General features: G+C 46.3%; 1 long non-coding RNA gene across 1 annotated transcript in view; it reads left to right on the forward strand.

Moving 5' to 3' along the window:
• The first annotated feature begins 2,259 nt into the window (after positions 1 to 2,259).
• Positions 2,260 to 16,926, forward strand: part of LOC144608805 (uncharacterized) — a 53,888-nt gene continuing 39,221 nt past the window's right edge. Inside the window, exons 1-2 of the long non-coding RNA XR_013549238.1 lie at positions 2,260 to 2,375; positions 3,613 to 3,810. This is a non-coding gene — a long non-coding RNA (uncharacterized LOC144608805). The remainder of the gene's footprint in view (positions 2,376 to 3,612; positions 3,811 to 16,926) is intronic.

The following is a 16,926-nucleotide window of genomic DNA, read 5'->3' on the forward strand; positions in this document are numbered from 1 at the left end:
AAAATCATCTTTCAGCAGGAGGACCAAAGCATTACTTCGGAAAAGGGAGGTAAAATATGAGGAAACAGAGAAACCAGGAACTGGTTTATAAAAAAAGACACAAAGTGCGTCAGTAACTCAGTGGGTCTGAATAAAAGGACATATTGGCTGCCTTTTTGAGGCAGGGCCTCTTGTAGATCCCATAGATCTCTTTGATGGCGAGGAAGTCAGTGTCTTGACAGAGTGAGCTTAGACTACTACTTTCTGCAGGGTCCTTTGTTTCGAGCTACCGAACCAGGTCATGAAGCAACCGGTCAGCTTGCTGTCTACCATACAAATTAAGTGATGCCCGGTTAGTGTATGAGAGTGACATTAGGATAAAAGATCAGCAATTATTTTATTACAATGGTGGAAGAGAACAAAGGTTGAAAGACCTACTTTGGTTTCTATGTCTTGTGTTCCTGTTATGATGGAAAATGCTGGAGTAACTCAACAAGTAAGGCAGTATCCCTGGGGAACATGGACAGGTAGCTTTTTAGGTCGGGGCCCTTCGCCAGACAAAACATCGTCCGTCCATTTCCTCCACGGATACCTCTTGACCCGCTGAGTCCCAGCAGTAATTTGTGTTTCATCAGCAAAGGGAGCTTTTCAGTCCAATGAGCATTAATACAGCAGTGACTGCTGTGACTGCTTGCAGTGGGGCAGTGAGGAAAGCTGGAAGGTTATGATCATAATTTAAAAGGAACGTGTAAACCATGTGGTCATGAATCTTTCCTTTCAACGTATAAGCCTTCGAGTAACAGTAATATGGTTTTCACAATTCCACCATTATGTGCTGATAATCCCAGCAAATTGTTTTTCTCCATTTGACTGAGTTTCATCTTATCAAAGTTCATGTGTTGAAATATCTTTTATCCATGCCTCTTTTATCAACCTTGCATTGTCCTCCAGATCAGCAGGGCTCTGTCTCAGTGTTAAGAACGGGGGCATTTGCCCAGATGGCCTCACGCCAGATTGTTGCTGAGGACACTCAACGGTACGGACTTTCATCCCAGGGTCCAATCAAGTTTTCTACCCTCCCTTCACTGGAAATTAGAGCGGTCTGTCAACGCATTAGAGCATTTTGTCTGCAGAAGAACACTGCTGCCTCCTGTCATATAAGAGTGAACTGGCTTCAGCACTCTCCCTCCTTCACACAGAAACGTCAGAGCACCAACGGAGACCATTCTGTCCATTGAATCCATGGCAGCTCTCTGAAAGGACAATGTACCCACGGTCATCCCCCTCTCCTTTCACAGCCTGCCATTTATTTCCCTTCATGTAACAAGAATGCAAGATCCCCTGTTGAATTGTTATTGTTTCTGGCACCATAACTCCTGCTAGACCCTCACCTGATTTTCCTCATGCCAGTCTTGTTCTCTCCTTCATTCTGTCTTCTCCGCTTTTGATCCTGACACTAAGAGGAACAGTTTCCCTCTACTTTCAACACTCTTCATGATTTTAAACCGGTCCATCAGATCTTGTCCCAACCTCCATTGCCCCTTCTCTAAGCTGTCTGTGCAAGTAACTGTGCATAGATGTCTGAAGAAGGGTCCCAACCTGAAATGATGCCTGTCTATTCCTTCCAGATGCTACCTGACCTGCTGAGTTCCTCCAACACTTTTGCATTTTGCTCAAGATGCCAGCATCTGCAGTTCCTTGTGTCTGCAACTAAAGTCCCTCATCCCTGGGTCGTTCTAGTACAACCCAGAAAAGCAGTCCAGAATCTTTTGTTATCACTTGCTAACCTCCAATTGGGCAAGAGATAGCAAGTATGCGGGAGACTCTAGGTCTCCCATCAACTCTGGGCAAGCTGACTAGAAGCAATGACTGGTGAGTGTAGTTGTACTTGACTGTGTGGGGATTGATGGACGCAGGCTGGCATGTAGTTGACAGCACGTCAGTACCTGTGAGGCAGAACACCACCACCCTGATTCACAAGCAGGCGCGGGAGAGGAAGGGGATCAGAAATTTGAAGGCTCTAAATGAGATATATTGCCAGTTGGGCCACACCTGCTCTGGGGGCTGGTGACTGCCCTGAGCAGCCGTACCTGGCAACAAGGTCTGTGATGGCCTTGAGCTACCCAGGCTACAACTGCCTGCGATTGTGTCCAGGGACCGGACACTTGCCTGGTTAGCCCACACCAGGAGATCTGTGACGGAATATCGCCCATACTACCCAACATGGCCTCTGGGGACAGAACAGAACCCATATCTGAACGTGACTGCTCCACACAGGCACCAGTGGCAACCATGTGAGTCAGACAGCATCTATGGAGGAAAATGGACAGACGATTTGGCCCAGCACCCTTCTCCTAATGTGAATTGTTCCCATTTTGTTGCAGAGAATACAAATGGTAAGGAAGACGGAGTTTATTTATTAGCTGTTTTATATTTAAACTCGTTTGTGGCTGTAAATATCTCCATGATAATATGGGGTGTGATTTTTGCCGCAATTGCAATGGACTTCTGGTCGGGTGCACTTGGCCGAAGGCAGCAGATTAATTATTTCCTTCCCTCAGATGTACCGACAGATTCTTCAAGCCAGGGCAGGCTGGTGTAGGATCAGAATCTGTGCGTGGCTGGTCTGCAGAGAGGAGATTATTGTACGGGTCTGGTGCAACTCCTGACTAACCCAAAGGCACTTTCTTTATGTATTTTCCTGATAAAGAAAGATGTAAAGAAAGGCTCCTTTATTATTTTGAGGTGGAGGCAATAAAAGGATTTTGTAAGAAAGGTCATTGCACAGATTTGAACGTGAAAGTTTTGACAATATCGAGGAATCAAACGCAAATGGACATGTTATACTGTGAGGATATAATTAGTCTGCAGTGTATCCCATCAGAATGTATTCACCTGACTGACAAATATCCCTCTGTTATTTGTGAGATTCAATCTGCCTCCTGTTGCCTCTAAAATTGCTCCATGTCTTTGAACTGCACAGTAGCCTGGTGTTAGCTCACTGGCACATCGGCAGTGGCTGGCAGCTTATGTTCCCAGAGTTAAGCTGCCAGCCACTGCCTCTGTGCCAGTGAGCCAACACCAGGTTACTGTGCCACACCTGCCCTCTCGCAACTGGCTTCTCAGAAATCTTCCTTTCTGTGCCCATCTCTTTTCCAGCTGTCACCACCTCTACTCCAATCAGTTCTAACCCAAAACTTTGTCTGTCGAGTTCTGTCTGGCTTTACATTGCACTCCTCCTCTTTTCTTCGTATCTGACACCCTTTTGTCTCCTCTCGCCTTTGTCCCGTACTCCATCCATCTGTAAATCAAGCCCCCTCCTCACCTGTATCCACCTATCACTCGCCAGGCTTTGCCCTGCCCCCACATCTCTTCTCCAGCTCTCTCCCTCCCTACTCCCGCCTACTGAAGAAGGAACCTGACCCAAGACATTGTCTGTCCATTTTCCTCCACGGATGCTGCCTGACCCTCCATGTTCCTCCAGCACTTTGTGTTTTGCTCGAGATTCCAGCATTTGAAGGTGACTTGGACATTGTGCAGCAATGAGACTCGACCCGTCCTCCACAACCAGAGGGAGAAGGTGATCCTCAGCAGGTAGTGACACTGGTGTTTGCAATATTTTGTTTTTTTCAGATAGCTTGATGTAGCCATACACGCAGGAGGCCAACAGGAGGAGGGCAATGTTGGGTACACTTTTCCCTTTGACATGAGGGACTTGTTCACCGTGGCCTGTTGTCAGCACCCCATCCTGGATCAACAGATGAAGCAGCTCGAGTGGGCGGCACAATGCCAGAGGGGTTGACTTGTTGCCTTGCAATGGCAGAGACCCAGGTTTGATCCTAACTGTGGGTGCTATCTGTACAGAATTTGTCTATTCTAGGTGTGATCGCGTGGGCTTTCTGCAGGTGCTCTCATTTCCTCCCAAGATGTGCCGGTTTGTAGGTTAATTGGCTTCTGTAAATTGGCCCGAGCGTGTCGGATAGAACCAGTGTACGGGTGATCGTTGGTGGGCATGGACTTGATGGGCCGGAGGGCCTGTTTTCATGAAGATGGACTTGAGATGATGCCGCAGGGAGTGAGGTTTGACAATAGACAATAGACAATAGGTGCAGGAGTAGGCCATTCGGCCCTTCGAGCCAGCACCGCCATTCAATGCGATCATGGCTGATCACTCTTAATCAGTACCCCGTTCCTGCCTTCTCCCCATACCCCCTCACTCCGCTATCCTTAAGAACTCTATCCAGCTCTCTCTTGAAAGCATCCAACGAACTGGCCTCCACTGCCTTCTGAGGCACAGAATTCCACACCTTCACCACTCTCTGACTGAAAAAGTTCTTCCTCATCTCTGTTCTAAATGGCCTACCCCTTATTCTTAAACTGTGCCCCCTTGTTTGGGCCACACTTGCGTCTGTACAGCAACACCAAGCGCACCTTGCACTTGATGACCGGGTTCTTGCCTACCATCCAGAGGGAGCGCCGCTCGCCAGGCCCAGCTTCAGGCTAACCTTGGCCCTCTCTCCAGTTCATTACAGTTACATGCCTCTGCCCCTCCCAGCCAGATGCCCAGCACCTGCAGACTATCGGACGGGTCTGGCTAATTGCTGAAGACCATGGCCTGGCTATTCCTGTGTTTGACTCCATCTCCTGATGCCAACGCAAACTGGTCGCAGATACTGACCAAGCTGCAGGCTGACCTGGATCCAAGGTAGACAGTGACATCGTCCATGTACAGGGTGCCTTGCATTGGACATTCCATAATGTTTACCAACTTATTGGAAGGATGAGTTGAAGGTTCCCAGGCCCAGGCTCTAACATCCTCTTTAAGTGGTTGGGAAGTTAAGGCCCTGTCCCAGTTCGGCGATTTTTTACACGACTACAGGCGACTAGGCTGTCGCCGCACGGTCACCGGGGTGTCCCGAGCATGGTCGTGAGTCGTCTCCAAAGAGTCGTAGCGTTATTCTGGTCGTCGCTGGATTTTGTGAAGGCTTGAAATTTTTCGCCGACTGTTGGTTTGACGCAAATGAGCGTAGCTTGATGTCTCCTGACGTGGGCGCTGTCGTAGGTTGTCGCCAGGTTGTCGCCTGGTGAAGTAGGTTCTCGCCAGGTTGTTGCCAGGTGATTAAGGTTGTCGCCGGTGCTGACTTTGGCGAATTCCAACTGTGGACTTGATCTGATCATCCATCAGTGCAATATAAGAAAATAACTGCAGATGCTGGTACAAATCGAAGGTATTTATTCACAAAATGCTGGAGTAACTCAGCAGGTCAGGCAGCATCTCAGGAGAGAAGGAATGGGTGACGTTTCGGGTTGAGACCCTTCTTCAGACTGATGTCAGGGGGGTGGGACAAAGCAAGGATATAGGTGGAGACAGGAAGATAGAGGGAAAACTGGGAAGGGGGAGGGGAAGAGAGGGACAGAGGAACTAGGCCAAGTGGACCCATTGGGCCCAAACCTCTCCTGGATTGGTGCAGCACCCTCCCCTCCCCCCCCCCGCTCCCCTCCCCACCCCACCCGCCCTTCCCCTCCCTCCCTTCCCCTCCCTCCCTTCCCCACCCCCCCTCCCCCTTCCCAGTTCTCCCTCTATCTTCCTGTCTCCACCTATATCCTTCCTTTGTCCTGCCCCCCTGACAGCAGTCTGAAGAAGGGTCTCGACCCGAAACGTCGCCCATTCCTTCTCTCCCGAGATGCTGCCTGACCTGCTGAGTTACTCCAGCATTTTGTGAATAAATCCATCAGTGTAATGTGTCCATAAATGATGTTAGGTTTTGCATGTTTTTGCACTTGTATTCTGTTTAATGTTTTGAATTTTAAAGTTTGAAGTTTATTGAAATTTATTGACGTTTATTACAATATTTTTTGTATGCACTGTTGTATGTTCTTATCAACCTCTTTAAAAATGTTGTTTGTATATCAATAAAGGAAATTCTTGACATTTTGACGGAAAATTGATGTATGAAGTTATGGTATTTCAGAGTAGTTTCTCATGGCATCACTTTCAAATAGTCATGATGCAGAATGATTGGAAACCCGAACCGTACACACACTTTTATGGGGAAAGTGGGTGAAACGTGAATTGTCTTCAGTTGTCTTCAGTCTTCAGGGTCATTGCTTGTCGCGGGTGGACATAGGTTGACTTCGGTTGTCGTAGGTTATCGCCTCTGTGGTGGTAGGTTGACGTAGGTGCGGTCGTAAGTGGACCTTCTACTTGCGACGATTGGGTCGCTGGTTGTCGGTAGCTTGACGTCGACTAGGTGGTAGGTTGTTGTAGCTTGTCGTAGACATTGTCGTAGGGGGGGGTCCAGTCACCGGTTTTTCGGCGACCTGCTATGACAGTCGCCGGCAGTCGCCTTAAAAAATGCCTAACTGGGACAGGGCCTTTAATTGTCTTGAGTAAGTGCTCCTGCATCAGCAATAACTAATTGGGAAAGTGAAGTGAATCTTAATGGCTGCTGGCACCAATTTGTTCTGGTCCTGCCCCAAAATGGCTCCAGATATGGAAGGTTACCATAGTGACGTGCAGTTGAACCCATCCTTTCCATGTTCTAATTGGTGGGTCTGACAAGGGGCCAGTGTCTGTGGTTTGACCTGTTGGGGGAAGCCAGAGTGATGCATTTTTTGCGTCACTCTCTGTCGGCCGAGCTTCCCACAAAGAGATCACAAGTCTGAAGCTCTCAGGTTTTCCGGGGTTTGCCAAAAGACACGAGAATTCCACGTATTGGCACTTCAATGAACTCGAGAGAATCTGAGATGAAACATTGCTGCCTCAGTGATCGTGATTTTCATGCAGTCAGGTAACTCCTGGTGCTTAAAGGGTCTATTAAGGCACAACAAATGTGTAGTAACAAGTATTACTGGTTTCTAACCAGATGCCACTCAAGCTGCTTAATAATCAGGTGTGACACATTCTCTCCGTGTATAAATATTGATAATTTCCATGTAGTTTCAATTTTAAATTCAACATTTTTGCAATGCGGGTCTATAATTTGTGGATTTCAGTTTTTTTTCTCTTTGAATCTGTGCCAGGAATATTGAAATGTAGTCGTGCTGGGGATGATATAGCACAGGCAGATCAAATTGCTCCCAAGTGAGTTTGCATTGACTCATGTCGAACAAGTAACTAAATCAAACTTTATTTAGTTTTCCCATGTGGGATTCCACACACACACATATACACATACATTCATGCGCATACACGCACGCACACATATATCTACACACACACACACACACACACACACACACACACACACACACACACACACACACACACACACACACACACACACACACACACACACACACACACACACACACACACACATCTACACACACACACACACACACACACACACACACACACACACACACACACACACACACACACACACACACACACACACACATATCTACACACACACACACACACACATATATATAAATACACACATTTGAGTGTATATATATATATGTGTGTAAGATTACACACACATGCATGCACACACACACAAACATATATGTACACACACATAAGTGTGTGTGTATATATATATGTGTGTATATATACATATATACATATATATGTGTGTATATATATATGTGTGTATATATACATATATACATATATATATGTATGTGTGTGTGTGTGTGTGGAATCTCATATATATATATGTGTGTGTGCATGTGTGTGTGTGGAATCTCATATATATATATATATATATATATATATACACAAAATGCTGGAGTAACTCAGCAGGTCAGGCAGCATCTCGGGAGAGAAGGAATGGGTGACGTTTCGGGTCACCCATGGGTGACGTGACGACCCGAAACGTCACCCATTCCTTCTCTCCCGAGATGCTGTCTGACCTGCTGAGTTACTCCAGCATTTTGTGAATAAATCGATTTGTACCAGCATCTGCAGTTATTTTCTTATATATATATATATATATATATATATATATATATACACACACACTAATACATGCGCAGACATGTGCATAAAAGAACACACGCATGAATACATGTGTGCACTAAAGTATGGGCGGCACTGTGGTGCTGCGATAGAGTTGCTGCCTTACAGAGCTTACAACACCATTGACCCGGGTTCGATCCTGGCTACGGGTGCGTGACTGTACGAAGTTTGCACGTTCTCCCTGTGATCGTGTGGGTTTTATCCACGAACTTCGGTTTCCTCCCACACTCCAAAGACATACAGGTTTGTAGGTTAATTGGCTTGGTATAAATTGTCCCCAGTGTTAATGTGCGGGGACCGCTGGTCGGTGCGGTCTTGGTGTGCCGAAGGGCCTGATCCGTGTTGTATATTTAAGCCTCTAAACCGAAATCAACATAATAATGCAGACACACAGAGAAGTGTGTACTCATACTCTGCATAAACAAGCCCAAACATAGGTGTGCATATATACAACAGTGTAAATAAATGCACACTCATAAATGCAAGTACATTCCATCCTTTGATCTACCTCTGCTATTCACGCACACACATACTAACATGCACACACCTACACTTACACATACATGCATATAATTGTTTCTGAGTTTTCTAAACTTTCTGTACAAATTTGCATACTTTGCTGTCCTGCTAATTTGCAATAGATTGCAAGAGATTACTTGCTTGCAATGCCACCACATCTTCGCCTTTTAGATAAAAAGTTTTTTTTTTATTGTGTAACCAGATAATTAGCGCTTTTGACGAGCTTCAGGTGGAGGATGTATTGAAGGGATATCTGTCAGCCCGTGTATGCAGATGGCATTATCAGAGCAATCTCAGAAAACTCTGAACTCATGTAGCTGTGATATTTACACTACAGATCTTCAGAAAAGAATCTGCCAGAAAATATGTCAATCCTGGACTGTTCAGAGGGAGCTTTTCCCTTCCATCTCTGGGTGGATATCTGCCTATCCAAAAGTCTTACAGAGACCATCATTAAAACGATAAAAAGTGAAGGCACCCTGTCAAATGTTTCATTTCAACAGAATGAAGAAAGGCGAACATCCCTCTTACAACCTCTGGAAGCCCTTGGCAGTGTTTGAAATACTTTTAAAGTGTTTGGTGTTGTCAGGAACATGGCAAACAGTGTGTGCGTAGGCCCTCAATCACCAACAAGATGGTGACCTGATCATCTGTTCTGCTGATGTAGGAATAAATATTGGACCCTGCGGAAAGATCGTAACATCAGATACTGTGCTATAAACAGCATTTAAAAGACACTTGGACAGGTATATGGATCGGAAAGGTTTAGAGGGATATGGGCCAAACATGGGCAAATGGATATAGCTGAGATGGAGCATCTTGGATAGTACAAATGAGTTGGGCTGAAACAAAGATACTAGAGGAACAAGATGAACCACTCCGCTGAAATTGCGTATACTGAAATGTAGTACGCAAAGGAGCGGAACGTCCGCCATTTTAGTAAGCAAAACCTGCCGTACGCTCTGCCTCTCGTAGTTTAATCAGTGTTTTGGGGGAACAATATGTGTGATGATACCATAAACATGTAGAAAATATCTCATCTATCAATTCTCAGATTTAAAAAAAAATGTTTCTGCAAGTTACTGCCTACTAAAATGGTGCCATGACATACTACGGTTTTTAGGGTCGAGTGGTCTATCTTGCTCTGCTCTATTATCTTTGGGCTGAAGGGCTTGTTCCTGTGCCGTGTGATTCATGACTCTATCACTCCTGGAGATGTTCCCTGCTGTTCTTTGAAACTATGCCATGAGATCTATCATAAGAAAGCAGAGAATACCTCAACCTGTTGACTCAGCGAAAGTTGGGGCTTGTTGGCACAGAGTGGCGAGGGGGAGAAGGGAGTGTGGCATAAATATTTACCCAGAAGGGACCGCCTATCACATAATTCAGGATGTATTTCAGGACCTGCAGATCAGGCAGGCGTTTTTATTTCAAAAGAAATTTAAAGGACAAAAACATGCAAATGCTCTCATTATAGTTTCCCTTTTATTTGTTGAGATGATATGTCAGATTGGCTACAATCGTACTTTTGGATCTGACTGGACATATACGAGAGCCAGCCGCAAGTGACGTTCATCACTCAATGGCCTCTGTGCGAATGTTATACATTCTCCATTAGTCTGTGACAGGCATCATCTTTGTAACATTGGAAATGTGGTGACCACTTTGCACACTGCAAGCTGCCACAGGTTGCAAGGTGATAATTCCAGTCAAAGCCTGAGGGATAAATGTTGATTTTGAGACCAAGGACTACTTTGGAAAATGCCATTGGATCACTGGGTCATTTCCACCATCTTGAAAGAGCAGTCTTACATCTGATTTCACAGGTGGCACGTCCAATGGTGCCATTGGATTGCCCCTCAGCACTGCCTGGTGGAACAGAGTCCAGTGCTGTTTGACCTTCCCTTCCTGGACAGTTCACATCACTGCTACCTGCTGCCCAGAGGCATCACTGTGGAGATTCACAACTGGACAGCCAGGGGCTACCTCCGTGCTGTTCTACAAGGAAATATTTTTAGTTTAGTTTATTGTCACGTGTACCGAGGTACAGTGAAAAGCTTTTGTTGCGTGCTAACCAGTCAGCGGAAAGACAATACATAATTGCAATCGAGCCGTCCCCAGTGTTCAGTGGGGCAAATATTTTCAGTCATGCCCAGCTCGAGGTGTAAAGCTTTTTGTTCTAACTTTTCTATCTGTCTTCCAATCAATTTTTCGATGTCTGCTTCTTTTGATTTGATTTGTATTTCTACGAAAATAATGTGAAGTTTGGGCTCTTTCTCTCTTGATACATGTTTATATCAATTGGGGAGACCGGTTCTTAAAAGGGAAAGGTTCAGCCGTTAACCTGGTTTTGTAATCTGAGAACATTGTCCGTTCCAACAAACGCAATGAAATCAGACAAGACCACATCTGTGGAGCCACATCTAATATCCCACACTGTTGGTGCTAAAGCCACTCTCCCACTTTAACCCAAGGGACCACAAAGCTGCCGATTACATTTATTTCGCAGGTATGTGTTCGCTCAAAAAACAACAACACAACCCATAAAACAAGCCCATCTGCAGGAATGAAGCTGAAATTAGATCGGCTTAAATTTGTCGAAGTTTTTCCTCAATCCAATTTTCTGTTTCTACCAATAATGGAAAATCCTAATCTGTTTATGTGTGAGCATGTCAGAACATGGCTTTTTCACTGCTGTTCGTCCATGGCTAATGAATGCTCTTTCTGTAAGGTTGTTGCTGTTAAGTCTGTATTACAGAGGAATGTTTCTTGTCCACCTTATTTTCTCTTCTCTCGGATGTCTCCTCCAAAGCTTTGGCTTGGGACTTGCTTTAAACTAAAAACAAGTAACACATACGACCCGTATTAGTCACACTGACAGTTACCAATTACTCACTTTGCTGGCTTTGAAATCTCTTTGGTAGCGAAACCAATAGAGTATTAAATGATTTTCCTTTGGCAGTTTCTGGTTTTTTTTGTTATTTTTTCCCCAAAGTCTCAGAATCCCAACAACGCTCCCACCTGCAAGAACAGAGCATCAGTGCATGGCTCATCACCAATCACAGTCTCATCTACCTGTCACACAGTAGATACACTCTTCACTGATTATTTTTTCAGGAAAGCACCAAGGTGAGAGGGGGAAAGTTTCATGGAGACGTGCACTGGAATTTAGAAAGATCAGAGGGGATCTTATCGAAACATGTAAGATTATCAAGGGGTTGGACACGTTAGAGGCAGGAAACATGTTCCCAATGTTGGGGGAGTCCAGAACCAGGGGCCACAGTTTAAGAATAAGGGGTAGGTCATTTAGAACGGAGATAAGGAAAAGCTTTTTCAGTCAGAGAGTTGTAAATCTGTGGAATTCTCTGCCTCAGAGGGCAGTGGAGGCCAATTCTCTGAATGCATTCACGAGAGAGCTAGATAGAGCTCTTTAAGGATAGCGGAGTCAGGGGGTATGCGGAGAAGGCAGGAACAGGGTACTGATTGAGAATGATCAGCCATGATCACATTGAATGGTGGTGCTGGCTCAAAGGGCCGAATGGCCTACTCCTGCACCTATTGTCTATTGTCTATTGTCTATTGCGGGGCAATTTATTTACACAGAGAGTAGTGGGGGCCTGGAATGCATTGGCAGAGGTGGTGGTGGAGGCGGATATGATAGCGGTGCTTTTAGATAGGCACGTGGAAGTGCAGGGAATAGAAGGATATGGATCATCTTCAGGTTGATGAGATCAGGTTGGACACAAACATTGTGGGCCAAAGGGCCTCTTCCTGTGCCACACTGTTCTATGTTCTTCCCAGTAGCGCAAAGTGGGGCCAACCCCATTCTACCGCCTTCTCCCCATAAATAACCCCTGAAACCTGCACTAATCAAGAATCTATCAATCTCAGTCATAAAAATATCCATTGACTTGGCCTCCACAGCCTTCTGTGGCAATAAATTCCACAAACTCACCACCTTCTGTCTAAAGAAATTCCTCCTCATCTCCTTTCTAAATAGACAATAGACAATAGGTGCAGGAGAAAGCCATTCGGCCCTTCGAGCCAGCACCGCCATTCAATGTGATCATGGCTGACCATTCTCAATCAGTACCCCGTTCCTGCCTTCTCCCCATACCCCCTGACTCCGCTATCCACAGGCACACTCCCACCTGCACCCTCCGCTCTGCCGCTGCCAATCTCCTATCCCCCCACATCCGGACCAAACTCAGATCCTCGGGGGACAGGGCTTTCTCCATCGCTGCTCCCACCCTATGGAACTCACTACCCCAAAACGTTAGAGACTCCTCCACACTCACCATATTCAAAACATTACTGAAGTCTCACCTGTTCAGTACTGCCTTCAACCACTGAAGGTCACCTCACCTTCTGTCTCCTTTCTCTGTTCATTTATTTATTTACTTATTTATCTATTTATTAATTTCCCTATGTTCTCAAAATCTCTGTAAAGCGTCTTTGAGTATATGAAAAGCGCTATATAAATAAAATGCATTATTATTATTATTATTATTCATAAGAGCTCTATCTAGCTCTCTCTTGAATGCATTCAGAGAATTGGCCTCCACTGCCTTCTGAGGCAGAGAATAAAGGTACGTTCTTTTATCCTGAGGCTGTGGCCTCTGGTTCTCAACTCTCCCACTAGTGGAAACATGCTCTCCACTCTACTCTACCCAGGTCTTTCACGACAAGTTCTCATTAAATTAACTCTCTGTGAGATAAAACGTGATTTAAAACACAAGCATTGGATTTCATCTGATTGGTGCCATGTTGAGCATTTCCAAAATGTTCTGTTTTTGGTTTGTATATCCAGTTGAATAAAGAAGAATATAAGAAAATAACTGCAGATGCTGGTACAAATCGATTTATTCACAAAATGCTGGAGTAACTCAGCAGGTCAGGCAGCATCTTGGGAGAGAAGGAATGGGTGACGTTTCGGGTCGAGACCCTTCTTCAGACTGATGTCGGGGGTGGGACAAAGGAAGGATATAGGTGGAGACAGGAAGATAGAGGGAGATCTGGGAAGGAGGAGGGGAAGGGAGGGACAGAGGAACTATCTAAAGTTGGAGAAGTCGACGTTCATACCACTGGGCTGCAAACTGCCCAGGCGAAATATGAGGTGCTGTTCCTCCAATTTCTGGCGGGCCTCACTATGGCACTGGAGGAGGCCCATGACAGAGAGGTCAGACTGGGAATGGGAGGGGGAGTTAAAGTGCTGGGCCACCGGGAGATCAGTTGCGTTAATGCGGACCGAGCGCAGGTGTTCAGCGAAGCGATCGCCGAGCCTGCGCTTGGTTTCGCCGATATAAATAAGTTGACATCTAGAGCAGCGGATGCAATAGATGAGGTTGGAGGAGGTGCAGGTGACCCTCTGTCTCACCTGGAAAGACTGTTTGGGTCCTTTGATGGAGTTGAGGGGGGAGGTAAAGGGACAGGTGTTGCATCTCGTGCGGTTGCAAGGGAAAGTGCCCGGGGTTGGGGTGGTTTGGGTAGGAAGGGACGAGTGGACCAGGGAGTTGCGGAGGGAACGGTCTCTGCGGAACGCAGAGAGGGGAGGGGATGGGAAGATATGGCTAGTGGTGGGGTCCCGTTGTAGGTGACGGAAATGTTGGTGGATGATATGTTGGATCCGCTGGCTGGTGGGGTGGAAGGTGAGAATGAGGGGGATCCTGTCCTTGTTGCGAGTGTGGGGAGGGGGAGCAAGAGCGGAGCTGCGGGATGTAGAAGAGACCCTAGTGAGAGCCTCATCTATAATGGAGGAGGAGAAGCCCCGTTTTCTGAAGAACGAGGACATCTCGGAAGCCCTAGTCTGAAACACCTCATCCCGGGCGCAGATGCGGCGTAGACGGAGGAATTGGGAGTAGGGGATAGACTTTTTGCAGAGGACCGGGTGGGAAGAAGTGTAGTCCAGATAGCTGTGCGAGTCGGTGGGCTTGTAGTAAATGTCCGTCACTAGTCTGTCTCCTGTGATGGAGATGGTGAGCTCCAGAAACGGGAGGGAGATGTCAGAGATAGTCCAGGTATATTTAAGGGCAGGATGGAAATTGGAGGTGAAGTGTATGAAGTCAGTGAGTTCTGCATGGGTGCAAGAGGTGGCACCAATGCAGTCGTCGATGTAGCGGAGGTAGAGTTCGGGGATGGGGCCAGTGTACGTCTGGAACAGGGATTGTTCGACGTACCCGACAAAGAGACAGGCGTAGCTAGGGCCCATGCGAGTGCCCATAGCTACGCCTCTGGTTTGGAGGAAGTGGGAGGAGTCAAAGGAGAAGTTGTTGAGGGTAAGAACCAGCTCTGCTAGGCGGAGGAGAGTGTTGGTCGATGGGGATTGGCTGGTTCTACGGTCGAGGAAGAATACCAGTGTAGAATATAGTGTTACAACGCTGTAGAGTCAGAGAGCGTCTGCAATGAGGTAGGTTGGAAGATTGGGACTGTACCCCAGCATGTGGGAGGAGCGTTCAGCAGTCTGATAACAGTGGGGAAGAAGCTGTTTTTGAATCTGATGTCAATGGCTTTCAAGCTTTTCTATCTTTTGCCCAACGGGAAAGAGTGGGGGGAGAAGGAATGACTGGGGTGCAAAAAGGTCTTTGATTAGGTTGGCTGCTTTCCTGAGGTAGGAAAGTGAAGTGCAAATGGAGTCAATGGTGGGGAGTCACGTCTGTGTGATGGACTGGGCTGAATCCACAATTCTCTGCAATTTCTTGTGGTCTTGGGCAGAGCTATTCCCAAACCAAGCAATGATGCAACCCCATGGTCTACTTTCTCTGGTGCATCTGCAGAGGTTTGTAAGAGTCATTGGAGACATGCTGAACTTCCTTAGTCTCCTGGGGAAGTTATTTTTTCCGTGTTGTGCATTTTCTATTAAGGTCCAACAATAATTACACATTAGCAACCCTCATCATTATCCTTGTATTTTAGTGCAGAAGGGTCTCGACCCAAAATATCGCCCATTCCTTCTCTCCAGAGATGCTGCCTATCCCGCTGAGTTACTCCAGCATTTTGTGCCTATCTTCCATTTAAACCAGCATCTGAAGTTCCTTCCCAAACAATCATTATGTTTTGCACCATAGTATGGTGCTGGAGAAATTCAGCGGCACAGGTGGTATCTGCGGGGGGGGGGGGGGGGGGGGAATGGACAGGCAATGTTTCGGGTTGGGACCCTTCTCCAGTGGGGAGAATGTGGGTGGAAAGAGGCAAGGCGAAGGGGCGAGGCAAGACCTGGCAGGTGGTAGGCGGATCCGGGTAAGTAGAGGTTGCTTGAGAGATGAGGCTGAGAAGGGTGGAGATGGTAACCAAGGCCGGAGGTGATGTGGAAATTATAGAATATGATAAGGAAGGAAAGTGGGGAGAGAAACATAGAATCAGATGATGGGGAGAAGGGAATAGAAATGCAGAGGAAAAATAGGGGGCTCGGGTAGGAGGGGTGGGGGGGGGGGGTCTGTGGACGGAGGAGTTGGGGATATATTTTGTATATTTTTTAGCGACCACACAGACTGAGCTGAATGGATTTGCAATCGGGACAGCATTGCCGATTTGAGGCGCATGGATTTTCAGCATTGACATCTGTTTCCAGAGTCACATCCATTTGTAGTGAAGTCATTTCTTCAATGTTACTGTAATATAATTTACGCCCTTCCTGTCATTTTGAGCGCGAGCAGTGATGTTTTATTCTCTCGCAGCCGCCCAGGATTGCCATCTGTTGATAGGTGGTGACAGTAAAGATTACATCATTCCCATCCCCACTGACAATCCCCTGCATGGGGGGGACGACGGGGGGGACGGACGACGATGTTTAATAACTAGGAGCTGCTCGCGTGAAGTGAGGCGGAGTAATCAAACTGAAAATACTGGGTGGTTCTGAAGCTTCCATTTACTTTGTGTGCATGACACAGCGAACAACAGAGGGAGAGAAACAGACACAATACTGAGATTACGCAGGAGTAATTGCCTTGAGCTGAATGATAACTTGTAGAATGCTGTTCTATAACATTCATTGTCAGTCCTCATTGGATTTTGGTGGTTGCACATTAGATATTAAATTACTCAAGTTCTCACTTCTATTTATTGTCATCCATACATTGACAATTGCTCCCTGTATGAAATTTGAAAGCGTATTATGCTTCTCTCTTTACTCAATCATTTTAGCTACTCATTTGATGGAAGTCACCAGTGTCATTGCAAAGTTCAGCGTTCCTTTGCGATTCCTGGTCCCCTGACTGTAGCATCTCCTATGTGACAATGCCAGGCTGGATGTGAAAGATATCCTCCACTTCTCATAGATAGTTTTGATCATCTGAGAGTGGGAAGCCTGCTCTTTCCCTTTTAACAAGACAAGCACCAGACGTATGTCTGCCTTGGGGCTGTTGACCTTCTGGGCGTCTTGGTTCATTAGTATTTGCAGAGTCCCAAGAAAAATTGGTGAGGAAATTTGCCTTTGACTGCTGGCCCTGAATGCAAGTAAGATG

The sequence above is a fragment of the Rhinoraja longicauda genome, chromosome 32 (assembly GCF_053455715.1).
Source record: "Rhinoraja longicauda isolate Sanriku21f chromosome 32, sRhiLon1.1, whole genome shotgun sequence".
Lineage (NCBI taxonomy): Eukaryota > Metazoa > Chordata > Chondrichthyes > Rajiformes > Arhynchobatidae > Rhinoraja > Rhinoraja longicauda.